Source organism: Populus trichocarpa, chromosome 11 (genome assembly GCF_000002775.5).
Source record: "Populus trichocarpa isolate Nisqually-1 chromosome 11, P.trichocarpa_v4.1, whole genome shotgun sequence".
Classification (NCBI taxonomy): Eukaryota; Viridiplantae; Streptophyta; class Magnoliopsida; order Malpighiales; family Salicaceae; genus Populus; species Populus trichocarpa.
In genome coordinates this window covers 6,951,947-6,969,467 of record NC_037295.2, presented here as the reverse complement: position 1 = coordinate 6,969,467, position 17,521 = coordinate 6,951,947, and the positions used below count along the sequence as shown (strand labels likewise).

At 37.6% G+C, this 17,521-nt stretch overlaps 1 protein-coding gene and 1 long non-coding RNA gene across 9 annotated transcripts in view; one reads left to right on the top strand and one right to left on the bottom strand.

The window, feature by feature from the left end:
- LOC18103136 (probable LRR receptor-like serine/threonine-protein kinase At1g29720) overlaps positions 1–17,521 on the top strand; it is a 204,636-nt gene that overhangs the window by 52,981 nt on the left and 134,134 nt on the right. The gene's annotated exons all lie outside the window — the stretch shown is intronic.
- LOC112325526 (uncharacterized) lies at positions 532–17,269 on the bottom strand. The gene is made up of 5 exons (XR_008056818.1): positions 17,220–17,269; positions 16,359–16,400; positions 16,141–16,268; positions 15,765–15,873; positions 532–752 (listed from the first exon to the last, which is right to left on the bottom strand). It is a non-coding gene; the product is annotated as an uncharacterized LOC112325526 (long non-coding RNA).

Genomic DNA, 17,521 nt, shown 5'->3' with positions numbered 1-17,521 from the left:
TTTATTTTTTTAAAAAGATGAAAATGCAATATAAAAAAAAACATAATTTATTATGGGTTATAATAGTTACTCACATTTGTATCTTTGTCTCTTATCATATACATTGTATCTATCTTTTATGTCGTAGTGAAATAATAATTAGTTAATAATTATAATACCGGTGGATGAAAATATAAATACATTTGTTTTATAAATTCTTTAAGCACAATCCAAATTAGTTAATTTCATGTACTAGTAGATTTGTTGCCTTCTTTCTTCTCTTAATACGTATGGAGCATAATATTATTATTAATTAATTGACATGAGCAGACCGTAAGAGAAATGTTGTCTTCTCAATCTCAACGTCACAATATGTTTCAAGACTTGACAAATAGCACGACATTTAAATTTGCAATTAATTGATATATTATTCAGCCACCTCTAGGTTTCATTTTGGTCTCATAATTTCCATAAAAAATAAACTCAATATCAGATTTAATAAAAGAAAATCATTCAATTAGTTTTCTTATACAAACTATCAATATTGTCCCAATGAAAGGCAGAGTTCCAACTACTTGAAAAGATTACAATAGGCATGCCCAACAAAAAAATTATGCACGATATAATTAAGCAACCATGTAAAAATGGAGCAAAATAGACTTACCTAAGCCCCAAGAATCAATGGCACAAGGTGGAGGTTTTCTTATTGCAACCCAATCAGATTTAGCCAACTCTATTGGATTATATTGTGATCCAATAAGCCATTCATATTGCTGGAAAAATAAAAAACATAAACAGTATGTTACACCCATCAAGTTATAACAATTGCTAGTCTTTAAAACAAATCCAAGTGAAATTGATTCCAAGGATGCGTCTGAGAGGGTGGAAAGACATGAAAGGAAATAAAATGCACAAAGGAATCGAATGATTGCTTTGTGTAAAAAGCTTGAAATGATCCAGAAGACAAGGTCTTCCAGATATGTGCTAGCTAATTGGAATCTGTTGGAATTTAGCAGGAGAAAAAAGCAGACATCTCCTTTTTAAATGGGAAATCATTACTTGCAATAAAACTTCACTAGTTAGTAACTCCTGAATGGGGAACCTTTTTTTTTTTTTTCCTTTTTCTTCAGTTTACCCTTTTGATTTTATGTGGAGTACTCAAGTTCAGTTTTACTTTTTATTTGAAGCAGTCCTATACTAGGTCTGATGTGATGTGGATGTCTGATATCCATTTGACCAATTAATTTCGCACAGGAGTGTTCATTGATAATTCTACCATTTGGGGTTGCTAATTATAGAGTCTGACCCTGTTATCAATCTGGTTGCTGTTCACGTTTTTGTTAGCTAATTTTGTTCTTTTATATTTCTATATTGTTAGACTTGAGTGGTTACAGGTCTAATGCCCAAACAACATTTGTATGCTTTAGTCTGTCAACAGAAGAAATGGCCGAGACATTCTTTTGGTTACAGGTCTGACGAGACAGATTTTTAACATAGAAAAGAATGTGTACATCAGGAAAAAGCGTTGCTTTAGGTCTCTTTTATCTTGGAATTATTCAATCCAATTCTTATTTGTTACTATATGAAATGGAAGGAAAAACAATTGATGTCTGTGCTTTAATTTACAGCAATACTTTCATTTATGATGATGTCATATGAGGCCCCTGTAACATACGAGATTTACTTTCTAGTTGATATACAACTTAATTTGAAAATAAATATCTTTACAGTGGAGAATAAATAAATAAATAAATCAATGTAGCATTATGACAGTCCAAAACATCTCCTCATTCCTCCACCATCCATTCACAGCGCAACAGCTTGCTGTCAACCAATAATTTTATTTTCTTTCCCCGTAATTATAAATCCAATTTTACCTCAAAGCTACAAAACACCACGACTTTACAGACAAATTAAGGAATCCTTAAACAGTCACCACACCCTCCACTAGCAAAAATAAAGTTTCCCCATAAGATTCCGCCCTTAAATATGTCCTTATCACCTCTTACCCCATTCTTTTTCCTCTTGTAATGTTCCCCCCCACAGCTTATTGTAAAAAGCATTAATTATTCTTCTTAAGAGGAAAAACACCAAAAACATGAACTTCAGGAAGCAATATGTAAAAGCAGATGTTGTAACCCAATTTTGGATCCACCAAGATTTTCTCAAATTTTATTTTATTTCTATTATTATTTATAAAAATCCAAAAAAATTAAGAAAAAGGAAAATTCAAAAATATATTTTTCTCGAGTCAACCGCATCTTTCCATAAGAACCGATTCCACCGAGTCAATACGGGTCAAAACATGTCGACCAGGGTAAAAAATGAGTTTTCGGTCAAAACCGTCATTTTCGGTCAAAACCGAGTCCACCGAGTCAATACGGGTCAAACCATGTCGACCAGGGTAAAAAATGAGTTTTAAGCCGTTTCGGGTCAAAACCGTCATTTTCGGTCAAAACCGAGTCCATCAAGTCAATACGGGTCCGACCATGTCGACCGGGGTAAAAAGTAAGTTTCAGGCCATTTTGGGTCAAAACTGTTATTTTTGGTCAAAACCCAGTTCACCGGGTTGATACCCGTCAAAAGTTTTTTCCAGTGTTTCGACATAATTTTCGGTCATTAAAATGAATTTTTAGCGGTTGAAACGGGGTTTTTCTAATACTGAAATGAGTTTTTAATTTTACATATATAAATATATATTATTATATATAATAAAAAAATAAAAATAAAAATTTGTCAAAGGAGCAGGTGCACCGAAAGCAGATGATCCATTTTTTCTTCAAAGCAAATCGGTGGTGATTTGGATGTCCGTGTCATTGGCTATAAATAGCCAGTGATAGTGCGCCAGAGGAAGAAAAAAAGAGAAGAAAAAAAAAGAAAAGAGAGAAAAACTGAGTAGAGAAGAAAGAGATACTATTCATGTTTTTTTTTTACTATTTCTTCATCCGAGTAGGATATTGATTTTGATTAAAAACAATTTAAAAAATACCAAAAATATCCTAACCGTTAGATTTAATAGTGTTTAGATCTGAACCGTTGATTTAATAGGCTACAATAGGGCTTACCACACCCAATAAAAACCCAAATCAATCTCAGCCCTTGAAATATTCCAAGATTTGATCCCGTTGCGCCACGTCATCCGGTGTACCGATCTTTAGTGCACCGCGCCACACCTGATCAACGCTCCGCTCATCCAGACCGTCCGATCAACCTGCAGATCAAGCCAATCACAGCCATCCGATCGTTTCAGCCGAGATCCAACGGTGAACAGTGTTCAGCGGTACCGGTGTACCATACACGCGTTCACACCGTAGCATCATCTCGGACTCTCTCTCTCCTTTCGCCGGCGACTCCCTCTCTCTCCTCCGATCTCCCATCTCCGGCCACTGCAAGCTTGACAACCACCACAGAAAGGTCGTATTCCTCATATAAAGCAAACCCCCGGCCGGTTTCAGCGTTTTCGCCGCTCTATTTGGCCGGAAACGGGCCGCGATTCGTCGGCTGCCACCGAAGCTTCAAGTCGTCGATTCTCGCTCATCAGCCATCAACGACCGTCAAGACCACCACCATAAGAATCCTTGACATCAGATCTACCAGGATCGACCATCGGTTGGCCATAAATCGCGCCGGAAAATCTCCCCGCCGCCAACAGTAGCCGCGCGTGTGCCACACGCGCCGCCAGTGGCATTTTCGTAATTTTCAGAGAAATTCGAGGGTATTTCAGTATTTTACTTATACAGTGACACTCAAGTAATTTTTTGGGTTTCTCCTGGTATTTTTGATATTTTTTGTCATATATAAATGCTTGTAAATTTTCTTGCATGTTGTAAAAAAATACAAAAACCAAAGTCGACACGTCTCTTTTTTTAAAAGGACCGATGTCAAAAATGTAAATACCAAATATGGATTATATCCATTATTTCCTTTGGTAACCCAGACGTAACTCTCCTTTTTAGGGTAAAACGTCATATTTTAGACAAGTCTCCTAATTTTTAGGGACTGATGTCATTTTTAACGTGTCTCCTAGTTTTAGGGACCGACGTTAACCATTTTAAAAAAAACAAATTACCAATAAACCCAAAATATAATGGATTATATCCATTATTTCGTTTGGTAACTCAGACGAGTCTCCTAATTTTTAGGGACTGATGTCATTTTTAACATGTCTCCTATTTTTAGGGACAGACGTTAATCATTAAAAAATTTACAAATAAGCCCAAAATATAATCGCATTTGAATCAAATAAAAAACACACAAGTAAGGGTAACCTTTCTTTTGAAAGGATGTTTTAAGGGTGGTGTCTACCTTCCCTTAATCATAACTAACCCCGTACCCGAATCTCTGGGACCAGTGTCTAATTTGGGATTTCTAGTTCCCTCAAATTACTAGATGGCGACTCCAATAAAATCTTTGTTTCCCCCAATCGAGAAAAAAACCCTTTTTGTTAAATAAACAAAAAAGCGGGAGCCGTCGCCCGACGTCGTGTATCGACAGAATGGCGACTCCACTGGGGAATTAGGGTTGAGCCAACTGCTTGTGTTTGCTTTTCATTTGCTCTTTCTTATCGCTATTTATTTTTGGGTACTTATTTTATTTGCATTATTTATTTTATGCAATATCTACTGTGATTCATTTCAATTTTTCATTTCATCACATACATACATGTTATTTATTTGTGTATTCACACACTTCACTGTGAACCCATAAAAGCTCTGGACCCGAGCTCGTCCTTTTTAAGATTAGAAAAGAGAGATTCAAGTGGCAAGTGTGACTTATGTCCACTGATGCTCATTTGGACTTTTGCTTGGATTGTAACTCACCATATGCAACTAGTACTGTGGAGTCTTTCTCCCCTACTCATGTTGTATAAGGTTAAGAGGCCGATTACTTCACGAGTAATTCGGGCAATCTAAGAACCGGAGAATATCTTTAAGGATAGACTAAACTGAGCCAAACCTTATGAGCTAGATCCTATCAAGTAGGATATACCCATTAGGACACGAACAAATATCAATGCATGAACATACATGTTCATATATATTTCATATGCTCATTAAGTCTCCACCGATCCTTACAAGAAGTGTGAGATGGAAAAACCCATTACTATTGAGGAATTTTTGACCAGATCAGAATTGAGCCAGCATGATGAAGGGGATTGTTTGCCATCAGAATTTAAGTCTCAGTTGCCAGAGCATGTTAAATTAGATGACAGTCCACTTGGTACAGGACAACTGTTAGACTGCTGGGAAAAGTTATCTTCTCATGATCAAATCACTTTTCAGAAACAATATGGGGATCTATCACATTTACTGAAAATTAGGGTTCAACATGCTTGTTTTCAGGCCATGATAGGGTTTTGGGATCCAGAATATCGGTGCTTCACATTTGATACTGTGGATATGACTCCTACTATCGAGGAGTATGAATCCCTGCTAAATTGTCCCAAGTCAGAAAAGGTGTACTTTTACACACCTATAGAGCATGCACTTTCTAACTTTGCTTGGATTACCCAGACAGACTGTCAACTAGCAAAATCACATGCAACTAAACGAGGAAATAGCCAGGGTTGGTTTTGGAATGAACTAGAAGCCATATTCAAGAGGAGATTACATGATGAAAGCAATGAAATCGTGGTGACCCTTAAAATTAACCCTGCTACAACAATTTTGGCAGAAACTTTCTCATCCTTGAATTATTGTAGAAAAGCTGGAAGGGGTCGTTTAAGATGTTGCTTACAGTTATTGTTTGTCTAGACTGTGAGTCATATGATTGAGGGGAAGATTTCAGGTTTGGTTGGCACCCCATAGCATCTTTATTCTCAGCTGGAGAATTTTGCTGAAAAACACTTGCATGAAGTAGGAAGAACCACATGGGAATCAATGTTTCTAAGTCTAAGAAAATCTCAATTTCATTGAAGGAGTCGATACTCTTACTTCAAATCTTATCTGGCATATTGTGGTGAGTATCCATGGGTCCCGTTGATAGAAGCCTGTTGTTGTATTAGTTATTGTCCTATCATGGTTTTATGACAATTTTGATTTGAGCTGTAACACCCCACCTCACTAGCAAAAAAGTGGTCCGCTTTGGGCCTCCCAATCCACCCATGTCCAGGGCTTCCACCCAGGTCCCCCTGACGGGTTTGTTCTTGGCAGCCACGCATGGCCTCAAAACGCGTCTTTCAGAGTAGTGCAGCACACTCACCCTGTCAGATACTGTCCCTTCTAGGCCCCCCGGTCCACCCATTCCTAAGGCTTCCACCCAGGTCCCCCTCAGGGTTTTAAACGCGTCTTACTAGTCAAGATGAGCATGCACTTATAAGGCCCTAGCTCTTGACGTTCGCTTCTGATGTGGGATCTAACATGAGCAGTTTATTCCAAGGACTACCGAACTGGCAACATTTTATGAAGATTTCAAGACCTCAAAGAAATTATTTGAGTCAGTGAAGAAGGCATGGAAACATCATGGTAGGGTTACTTCTGCTAAGAGAGTAGAAGGAAAAACAACTGAAGGATATCCAATAAAAATCAAATTTCTCCCCCAAATCGGTTCAAGTTCCTGTAGGTTTGGAGTCCTCAGTGAGAACTTTCTGAAGAGAATCTGATCTGGTCTATTCCTCGTCATAAGGAAACCTTGCAACAAATAACAAGCATGCATAAAACATATGGCATTTTGCATCCATTTGTGCATTTCATTCATTTATCAAGCATGCACACGTTTGAAACATACGTTCCCCTACCTGAGGTCTAATGGACTGATGAAGATGGAAAATCAAGACATGGGTTAGCTAGAGGCTCGTTATCAAAAGGAAGTTGAGAGCAGTAAAGGTGAAGTAGCTCAACTCATAAATTTGTTTGAATAAGTGTTGAGCTTCAAGAATGGAAAGGGAACGTCTGCACAGTCTCTTGCGTGGAACACTACTTGTCCATGTTCCATTGAAGTTGCACCTCTCCTTTTTCATCATGAACAATGACAGCAATGTCTTCAGTCATCAATTAATGACGACAACCCTTGTTCTCGTTCAACTGCACTGATAGTCGTTCAAAGCCTTCACATATTCCAAGAGCACATAATAGCTGCTAGCTTTCTGTTCCTGTTGCATTGACCTTTTTTCCAGACATCTCTATTGTGAACACCATTCCGATCCAGTAGTATCGGATGCTGCTCTGAGAAAAACAAGAGCAGACATTGAAACTTTAACAGAGCAGAATTCCCACTATAGGTGTTTGTTTGTTGCACTGCCAGTGAGGAATCAAAGAGGAGACAAAAGGGTTTTCAGATTCATCAGTTTCTCTTCCAGTTGAGACAACGCATGATTCCACACGTTGGCAATGGTGGTGTTGCATATTTCTGTGCGTTACTAAGATCACCTGGCTGTTGGAAAGTTTCTACCAATCCACAAATAACCACAACAACGTTGGAAGATTTACATGATGTTGTGAGGATTGTTGAAAGAATTGAACAAGCTACAAAGAGGGGAATGATTGAAGATTCTGCCAATGATTCTAGAACAATAATGAGAAATGAATCAAAGGATGACTCTGACGATGGGAAGCCTTAATTATGTGGTCCAACCAGGTCTCACTGTAACATCAATTGCTCAAATGTCTTTGCCACGATTGACATACCTCAACCACTCGAGTTTGTCTACCAGTATCTGTTAGACTCTGGACTTATTGCCCTGACTCCACCAATTTACCTCCTTTTGAGTGCGCCTTTGAGCCCTCACCTCCATTTTGGGTGCGCCTTTGAGCCCTCATCCCTTTGGTAGTGCGTTTTCTAACCCTACCTCCTTTTGAGTGCGCCTTTGAGCCCTCACCTCCATTTTGGGTGCGCCTTTGAGCCCTCATCCCTTTGGTAGTGCGTTTTCTAACCCTACCTCCTTTTGAGTGCGTCTTTGAGCCCTCAACTCCTTTTGAGTGCGCCTTTGAGCCCTCACCTCCATTTTAAGTGCGCCTTTGAGCCCTCACCTCCATTTTGGGTGCGCCTTTGAGCCCTCATCCCTTTGGTAGTGCGTTTTCTAACCCTACCTCCTTTTGAGTGCGCCTTTGAGCCCTCACCTCCATTTTTGGGTGCGCCTTTGAGCCCTCAACTCCTTTTGAATGCGCCTTTGAGCCCTCACCTCCATTTTTGGGTGCGCTTTTGAGCCCTCATCCCTTAGGTAGTGCGTTTTCTAACCCTACTTCCTTTTGAGTGCGCCTTTGAGCCCTCAACTCCTTTTGAATGCGCCTTTGAGCCCTCACCTCTATTTTTGGGTGCGCTTTTGAGCCCTCATCCCTTTGGTAGTGTGTTTTCTAACCCTACCTCCTTTTGAGTGCGCCTTTAAGCCCTCACCTCCATTTTGAGTGTGCCTTTGAGCCTTCATCCTTTTGGTAGTGTGTTTTCTAACCCTACCTCCTTTTGAGTGCGCCTTTGAGCCCTCAACTCCTTTTGAGTACGCCTTTGAGCCCTCATCCCTTAGGTAGTGCATACATGAATATCATTGGGGGATTTTGTGCCATTCAGTTGAACGGTTGCAAGAATTTCAAGAATCAAGTTGAGTTTGTGCAAAATGACGTCATCGGCCATATTGTCACCTCAACATCCTCAGATTAACAAGTGATCGAAATGCTTGGCAAAACACAGATATCGCCAGAAAAGCTGATCCAAGAAGAGTATTAAACTGTCGATCCTTTTTGTTATGAGTTTTGTCATTCTGCATTTTATTTTGGGATCACATCTCATCTTTTAACGAAACATGTCTTTTCTTTGTCCCTTTGTTGTTCTGAAAGCATGAGATGTTTCTTTCAAAGGTTATTTTGACAAAATATTTTGATCAAGCTCCAACATGCGTTTAAGGTTAGTCAATCCTGAAGATTAAAATTATTTTGCTTGAATGACTCGATGCTTTTTGAAATGACATGAGGTGACCAAGAAACTTTTGAGCTCACATATGAAATTGAACCACGCACCATATAGCTAAGTTTTAGCAGTATGCATAATGACACGTAGTGGATTCAGTAGTTATGGACTCATGGATTATGATTCTTACAAATCTAAATCATTACATTGGATGAGGTCAAAATTTATCGGTTCTAACCGACCTTGCTTGAAATGAGAAAAGGCCATTTTTGTTTCATCTTTTCACAATTCTTGAAATATATATCCCTTGCAGTCCCATTTTGAGCTGATAGAATATTTCTTTCATAAAAAACCCTGACTAGGATCACACCCCACACTGGGGGCAATGAGAATCTTTTCCTAGAAAAGACGAAGAAAATGTTAGAGTCGATGGATTAAAGGGAAGGCTTAGAACAAAAGTCCAATGATTGAGAAAGGGCTAGAAGAAGAAAGCCAAAGATTGATAAAGACACAACAAATGCCAAAAGTTAACCCGAAAAAAAATCAAGTGTGATGTCTTTTGGTGTGTCTATGATAAAGCCTTTACGATCTTCAAAAGATTAGATTGGCTATTCATCAAAGAAAAGTTGGATTTGCGTTATGACCTATGTTAAACAAATTTTGATTTTTGAGATTAACAAGGTTATATGTCACTGTCCCTACAAAGACAATGTGAGGAAAAGAGATGGATGAGTAATTGATGGTGATTCTAGGTTCTTGAAACCCTCAAACACCTTTTGAGCTTGTGAAATTCCTTTCTTTCATAGCCATGAACCATAGCCTACATTACGTGCTTTAGAAAGTCCTTTTTAATCAAGTAAGCAATCTGAACCGATAAATGGCGATCTCAAAACTTGAAGAGTTGTTTCATACAGGTCGTGACTTCATGAATCAAGCTACTGATTATTATGCATGCTGATAAAATTGTTGCTAAGAAAAAGAAACAATCTTTCTTGATAAAGCCTCAAGTTTTGACTCGGGTACCTTGTTTTCTTGAAATTCATAAAAGGTCACCTCATCACAGACAATCAAAAGATATACCCAAAATTAGAGTTTAAAATGGATACAAAGAACCATGGAAAAACCATTTTAATCTTACAACGAGTCAATTTCTTTTCTCTCAAAATACAAGACAATCAAAGGACTATATTGAATAGCGTGTGTTGGATCTTTGACCAATAAAGCTTGATTTCCAAAAATACTTTCAAAAATTGACATCTCTCTGATTTCATTTCAACAATCAGACTTGAATAGACATGACCTTTGAAATGTGAGATTTGATACCAAAATAAGAAAGATTTTCAAACAAGAAAAACATCGACCAAGTTTGCAAATTCCTGACAGAAATGACATCAATTCTCCTCGACACTCCTGGGGGCAATACAATGGACCTCCGAGAAGGAAAACAAACAGTGTTTAAATCAACTGGGGGATAGAGACGATCAAATGATGAATCAATAAACTGAGGACAATATGGTTCAAAGAAAGATAATCAGTGAATGAGCACATTCAGATCAATTAAGGGCAATGATGTTCAAGAACAGTTTATGATCCAGTAAACCCCGACAACAATTGAGAGCAAAGATGTACCTGAAGGACATCTTCATATCTTCATCTTGGTTTATCATCTCCAATATGGCTATGACTATTGAAAGATGTTATCACATGATCGCTTTTGCATGAATGTTGGAAGAATGCACCGCACCCACCTAGACTGACCGTGAGACCATCTGATTTGAAGTCAATGTGCACTGCACCACATGAGTATGGGTGATAAAAGCGACATCATTGATGAGGTCTGAATGACATGACAGTTCCATGAAAGTGGATGACCGCATATACTTGAAGGGTATGTTTCAACTGAAGTCGAGTTCATAACTGATTGACAATCTTGATGGGTGTTGGCACGATGCGCACAATCAATCAAAGAACAATTCTTGAAAGAATCCAGGAGATGAATGATTTGTTAAACTTCTTAATGATAAATCAAGCAACACTACACTTGGGGGCATTGTCAAGCTTGATAAACAGTGAGAGCAGTAATCATCGCGGACAGCCCAAGATGGGCACTTCATTTACAGTTGAGTGGATGGCTAGCACATGAATGAGTCAATGCATCGAAAGAACAAAGAAGGCTTTGGAATGCAAACAAAGCCACCCCATGACGATGAAGCATCAAAGAGGGGGGAACCTATATTTCAAAAACAGGTAAGATGCATTGCATATCATCTAACTTCACGAGCATTACATATTTGTTTTGCAGATATTTCAAGAAACAAAATTCCCACTGGGATCCAATGAGACTCACATGAATTGAAGTTCTTTTAAATCACATCAAAGATGGCAATTCCACAAAAGCAAAATTCATAAATGAAGACAAGAAAGATGGATTTTTATTCATGGAAAAGGGGTTTACAAGTACAAATGCTAAACAGTGCGAGGACGATCAGGGATATTTTCATCTTGGTGGTTAATCATGCCTCGGAATTCCTCAAATTGTTTATGCATGCGCTCCATCTCTTCCTCGAACTCGAGGTGTCGTGTGTTAACATAGTCCCTCCAAAAGTCAACACGTGTATTTAACTTTTGGTTTCTCCTCTCCAAGTTGTTTCTGTGACGTCTCTCATCACGGAGTCTATTCCTTAAATTCTCAATCTGATGTTGGAGATCAAGAACCTGAGTATTCAACTCAAGTCTTCTGGCATGAAGACGCTCTGCAACGTTCACCAAAGACGAAGTAGCTCTGATACTGAGAGCAAGTGACTGATTCACTGCTTCAATATCGGTCCTGGCTGCCAACATTATTTCATCACGAGAAAGGATCATGTCTCTAGCCACAGCTACAGCAATATCTTCATTGTCCATTACAGTATCCTCTATTGTAACTGGACGACCATTCACTTCAAAGGTAGTACGCCAAACTGCAGGCTCTACTGCAGGAACAGGGTTTGGGTTAGCATTGGAAGAAGAGGAAGACATGGTTAAAGCTTCAAAAGTTGAGAACTTTGAGAGTATTGAAAATACAAGAAGTTGATGATGTCTTTTGCCAAATACTGCGTGATTTATAAGAAATTTACTTCTACCATCACTTGAACGGCAGAAATCTCAGCCGTACATACAAGACTTTCTTGAGAAGCTTTCCTCATTTTTGGGATCCACAAATTGAATCCCAACCATACATACATGACTTCCTTGAGAAGCTTTCCTCATTTTTGGGATCCACAAATCAAATCCCAACCGTACATACAGTACTTCCTTGAGAAGCTTTCCTCATTTTTGGGATCCACAAATCAGATCTCAACCGTACATACAAGACTTCCTTGAGAAGCTTTCCTCATTTTTTGGGATCCACAAATTGAATCCCAACCGTACATACAAGACTTTCTTGAAAAGCTTTCCTCATCTTTGGGATCCAATTACAAATCAAATCCCAACCGTACATACAAGACTTTCTTGAGAAGATTTCATCATCTCTGAGATCGATTTACAAATCAGATCTCAACCATGCAGGTATGACTTCCTTTAGAATTTTTCATCAACCCTGAAGCTCATTGTTGAAATCACTTTCATGTATTTCACAGACGGGTCGGTTCACAAAACCATTGCTGAAATCACTTTCATGTATTTCACAAAAACATTGTTGAAATCACTTTCATGTATTTCACAAAACCATTGTTGAAATCACTTTTATGTATTTCACAAAAACATTGTTGAAATCACTTTCATGTATTTCACAAAAAAAAAAAAAAACCAATGTTGAAATCACTTTCATGTATTTCACAAAACCATTGTTGAAATCACTTTCATGTATTTCACAATGCTAATCTGAAATCACTTTCATGTGTTTCATAAAACAAATGTTGAAATCACTTTCATGTATTTCACAAGACTATTGTTGAAATCACTTTCATGTATTTCACAAGACTATTGTTGAAATCACTTTCATGTATTTCACAAAAAAAAAAAAAAAAAAAAAAAAACCAATGTTGAAATCACTTTCATGTATTTCACCATGTATTTCACAAGACTAAGGTTGAAATCACTTTCATGTATTTCACAAAAAAAAAAAAAAAAAACCAATGTTGAAATCACTTTCATGTATTTCACAACATTAATCTGAAATCACTTTCATGTATTTCACAAGATCAATATTGAAAACACTTTCATGTTTTTCATTTGGGCAGGTCGCCCATAAGAATTAGACCAACTGAAAAATCTGTGTATTTTTCAACACTTCCATCGTTTTTCTTTACAAAACTTACTATGCAAAGTCAAAAGAAAATGAATTTTCCAATGCCTTTGCACCGTAAGCATTGTAAAGAGGGGGCAACTGTTGTAACCCAATTTTGGATCCACCAAGATTTTCTCAAATTTTATTTTATTTCTATTATTATTTATAAAAATCCAAAAAAATTAAGAAAAAGGAAAATTCAAAAATATATTTTTCTCGAGTCAACCGCATCTTTCCATAAGAACCGATTCCACCGAGTCAATACGGGTCAAAACATGTCGACCAGGGTAAAAAATGAGTTTTCGGTCAAAACCGTCATTTTCGGTCAAAACCGAGTCCACCGAGTCAATACGGGTCAAACCATGTCGACCAGGGTAAAAAATGAGTTTTAAGCCGTTTCGGGTCAAAACCGTCATTTTCGGTCAAAACCGAGTCCATCAAGTCAATACGGGTCCGACCATGTCGACCGGGGTAAAAAGTAAGTTTCAGGCCATTTTGGGTCAAAACTGTTATTTTTGGTCAAAACCCAGTTCACCGGGTTGATACCCGTCAAAAGTTTTTTCCAGTGTTTCGACATAATTTTCGGTCATTAAAATGAATTTTTAGCGGTTGAAACGGGGTTTTTCTAATACTGAAATGAGTTTTTAATTTTACATATATAAATATATATTATTATATATAATAAAAAAATAAAAATAAAAATTTGTCAAAGGAGCAGGTGCACCGAAAGCAGATGATCCATTTTTTCTTCAAAGCAAATCGGTGGTGATTTGGATGTCCGTGCCAGTGATAGTGCGCCAGAGGAAGAAAAAAAGAGAAGAAAAAAAAAGAAAAGAGAGAAAAACTGAGTAGAGAAGAAAGAGATACTATTCATGTTTTTTTTTTACTATTTCTTCATCCGAGTAGGATATTGATTTTGATTAAAAACAATTTAAAAAATACCAAAAATATCCTAACCGTTAGATTTAATAGTGTTTAGATCTGAACCGTTGATTTAATAGGCTACAATAGGGCTTACCACACCCAATAAAAACCCAAATCAATCTCAGCCCTTGAAATATTCCAAGATTTGATCCCGTTGCGCCACGTCATCCGGTGTACCGATCTTTAGTGCACCGCGCCACACCTGATCAACGCTCCGCTCATCCAGACCGTCCGATCAACCTGCAGATCAAGCCAATCACAGCCATCCGATCGTTTCAGCCGAGATCCAACGGTGAACAGTGTTCAGCGGTACCGGTGTACCATACACGCGTTCACACCGTAGCATCATCTCGGACTCTCTCTCTCCTTTCGCCGGCGACTCCCTCTCTCTCCTCCGATCTCCCATCTCCGGCCACTGCAAGCTTGACAACCACCACAGAAAGGTCGTATTCCTCATATAAAGCAAACCCCCGGCCGGTTTCAGCGTTTTCGCCGCTCTATTTGGCCGGAAACGGGCCGCGATTCGTCGGCTGCCACCGAAGCTTCAAGTCGTCGATTCTCGCTCATCAGCCATCAACGACCGTCAAGACCACCACCATAAGAATCCTTGACATCAGATCTACCAGGATCGACCATCGGTTGGCCATAAATCGCGCCGGAAAATCTCCCCGCCGCCAACAGTAGCCGCGCGTGTGCCACACGCGCCGCCAGTGGCATTTTCGTAATTTTCAGAGAAATTCGAGGGTATTTCAGTATTTTACTTATACAGTGACACTCAAGTAATTTTTTGGGTTTCTCCTGGTATTTTTGATATTTTTTGTCATATATAAATGCTTGTAAATTTTCTTGCATGTTGTAAAAAAATACAAAAACCAAAGTCGACACGTCTCTTTTTTTAAAAGGACCGATGTCAAAAATGTAAATACCAAATATGGATTATATCCATTATTTCCTTTGGTAACCCAGACGTAACTCTCCTTTTTAGGGTAAAACGTCATATTTTAGACAAGTCTCCTAATTTTTAGGGACTGATGTCATTTTTAACGTGTCTCCTAGTTTTAGGGACCGACGTTAACCATTTTAAAAAAAACAAATTACCAATAAACCCAAAATATAATGGATTATATCCATTATTTCGTTTGGTAACTCAGACGAGTCTCCTAATTTTTAGGGACTGATGTCATTTTTAACATGTCTCCTATTTTTAGGGACAGACGTTAATCATTAAAAAATTTACAAATAAGCCCAAAATATAATCGCATTTGAATCAAATAAAAAACACACAAGTAAGGGTAACCTTTCTTTTGAAAGGATGTTTTAAGGGTGGTGTCTACCTTCCCTTAATCATAACTAACCCCGTACCCGAATCTCTGGGACCAGTGTCTAATTTGGGATTTCTAGTTCCCTCAAATTACTAGATGGCGACTCCAATAAAATCTTTGTTTCCCCCAATCGAGAAAAAAACCCTTTTTGTTAAATAAACAAAAAAGCGGGAGCCGTCGCCCGACGTCGTGTATCGACAGCAGAAATAAAAAAGACAGTACTATGCCCAGAAAAGTTAATTGAATATAATCCCAGCATCATGTTCACATACTAGGATCTACAAGGACAATAAATTTAAATATGAATAATCTTATCCCAATGAAAAGCAGAGTTCCAATTAATTGAAAATATTACAATAGGCATGCCCAACAAAAAAATTCAGCATAATCTAATTAAGCAACCATCAAAAAATGGAGCAAAATTGACTTACCAAAGCCCCAATAATCAATGGCCCAAGGTGGAGATTTCCTTGTTGCAACCCAATCAGACTTAGCCAACTCTATTGATTTATATTGTGATCCAATAAGCCATTCATATTGCTGGAAAAATAAAAAAAAACATAAACAGTATGTTAAACCCATCCAGCTTTATCAATTGCTAGTCTTTAAAACAAATCTAAGTTAAACTATGAAAAACAGAAAGAATATCCAAGTTAAAGTACTGTTTAGTTTTCATATTTTCATGGCAATTGTCTTCTCATAACAATTTTTTTTCTGAATTGAATAAGGAAAGAAAAAAAACAGTCCTATGCCTTGAAAATTTAAATATGCATATTTAAATTTTGATACAAGAGAATCAATACACACCACTTAATCCCGTCTTTGGTAGCTATTGCAATATCTGAATTTTGTTTGCTGAAAACAGGAACTCCATCAACCCTCCTGCTCCCATAGCTATGTGGAATAGTCTTGAGAAGTTGGTGTGCTGCCTTGACCTGTGAGAGCATAAATCAGATAAACAGAATTATGAATCTATCACAATAAATACAACTTTGTTAATACAATGTGGTATGAACAAATGGTACCTGCTTTTAATTTGGAACAAACTGAAATAGTTGAGGTTTCTCCTACATAACACAGCAAAATAAAAGGTGGATTATTCCAGAAAATGATATAATATTACAAATATGAATAGGATCGCAAAATTTGAATTTTGTCAAGGAAAATAAGTGCGTATAAGTTTTGCAACTAAAACTAATAATTGCATATTTTGAAATAATATCTACACGAATCAACAACCACCACATCCTAGTAAGTTGGATTTGCTGTGACTAAAAGGCAGCACTAAAACTCTGCAAGCATGCTCAATCAAATCACAGGAAGAAAAAAAGAAAAAAAGAAACACTTGGACTGCTACGAAAGAAAGGCACTTTCAATGGCACAAAGAAACAACAAACTACCTTCAAGGACAGTTTTAATAAAATAGCATCTTTTATTGTTCAGAAAAAAACAGAGAAAAAAAAAGAGTGATCTTATATGCGAAAATAGAAACAGAGATAAGATGAATCCGTTCACCCCAACAATCATAACACAAAAATAAGAAAAAAGCCAACAATTGCAATCCAATTACCATATTACAAAACAGTAGTTTGAAGAGAAAAATGCATCCCACTTACACGATGATATGAAGGTATCTCATGGGGGAAAACAACTATCTACTGGCAAAAAGAAACCAAAGGGAAGCAAAAATGATTATAGCTCAACTGCTGGGACATCAAAAAATTTATGAACCGTAACCCTAAAAATTAAATTGGGGGTTTTGATAAATTTTCAATTACACATGCATAATTAGGTTATAGATCATGGTAAAAACATTTTATAAACCCCTATATTACCGAATTAATAGCCTAAAACCATTATTCAAAGTATTGAAAAAAAAAAGTTACCTGTGTTCTTGAGTTACAGGTGACCGAGATCGTTCTACAGGACAGAAAGAAACCTGGATTGGGAAAGTTAGGTGAAAAATTTTTAGTGCAAGTTAAATTGCAACAAACAAAAACAAAAAACCCTTAATTACTTACCTGAACTATTGAAGAAAACCGTGAAACACCCAACCCGTTTACAAGGAGATACCTTAAATCAGCACGTTCGATGGTGATAATGATGGGTCTGGTTCGATTTTGTTCAGATGAAGAAAAGAAATTAGGGATGCTGAAGACATGAAGAAGATGAAATGTTTGGGATAAAG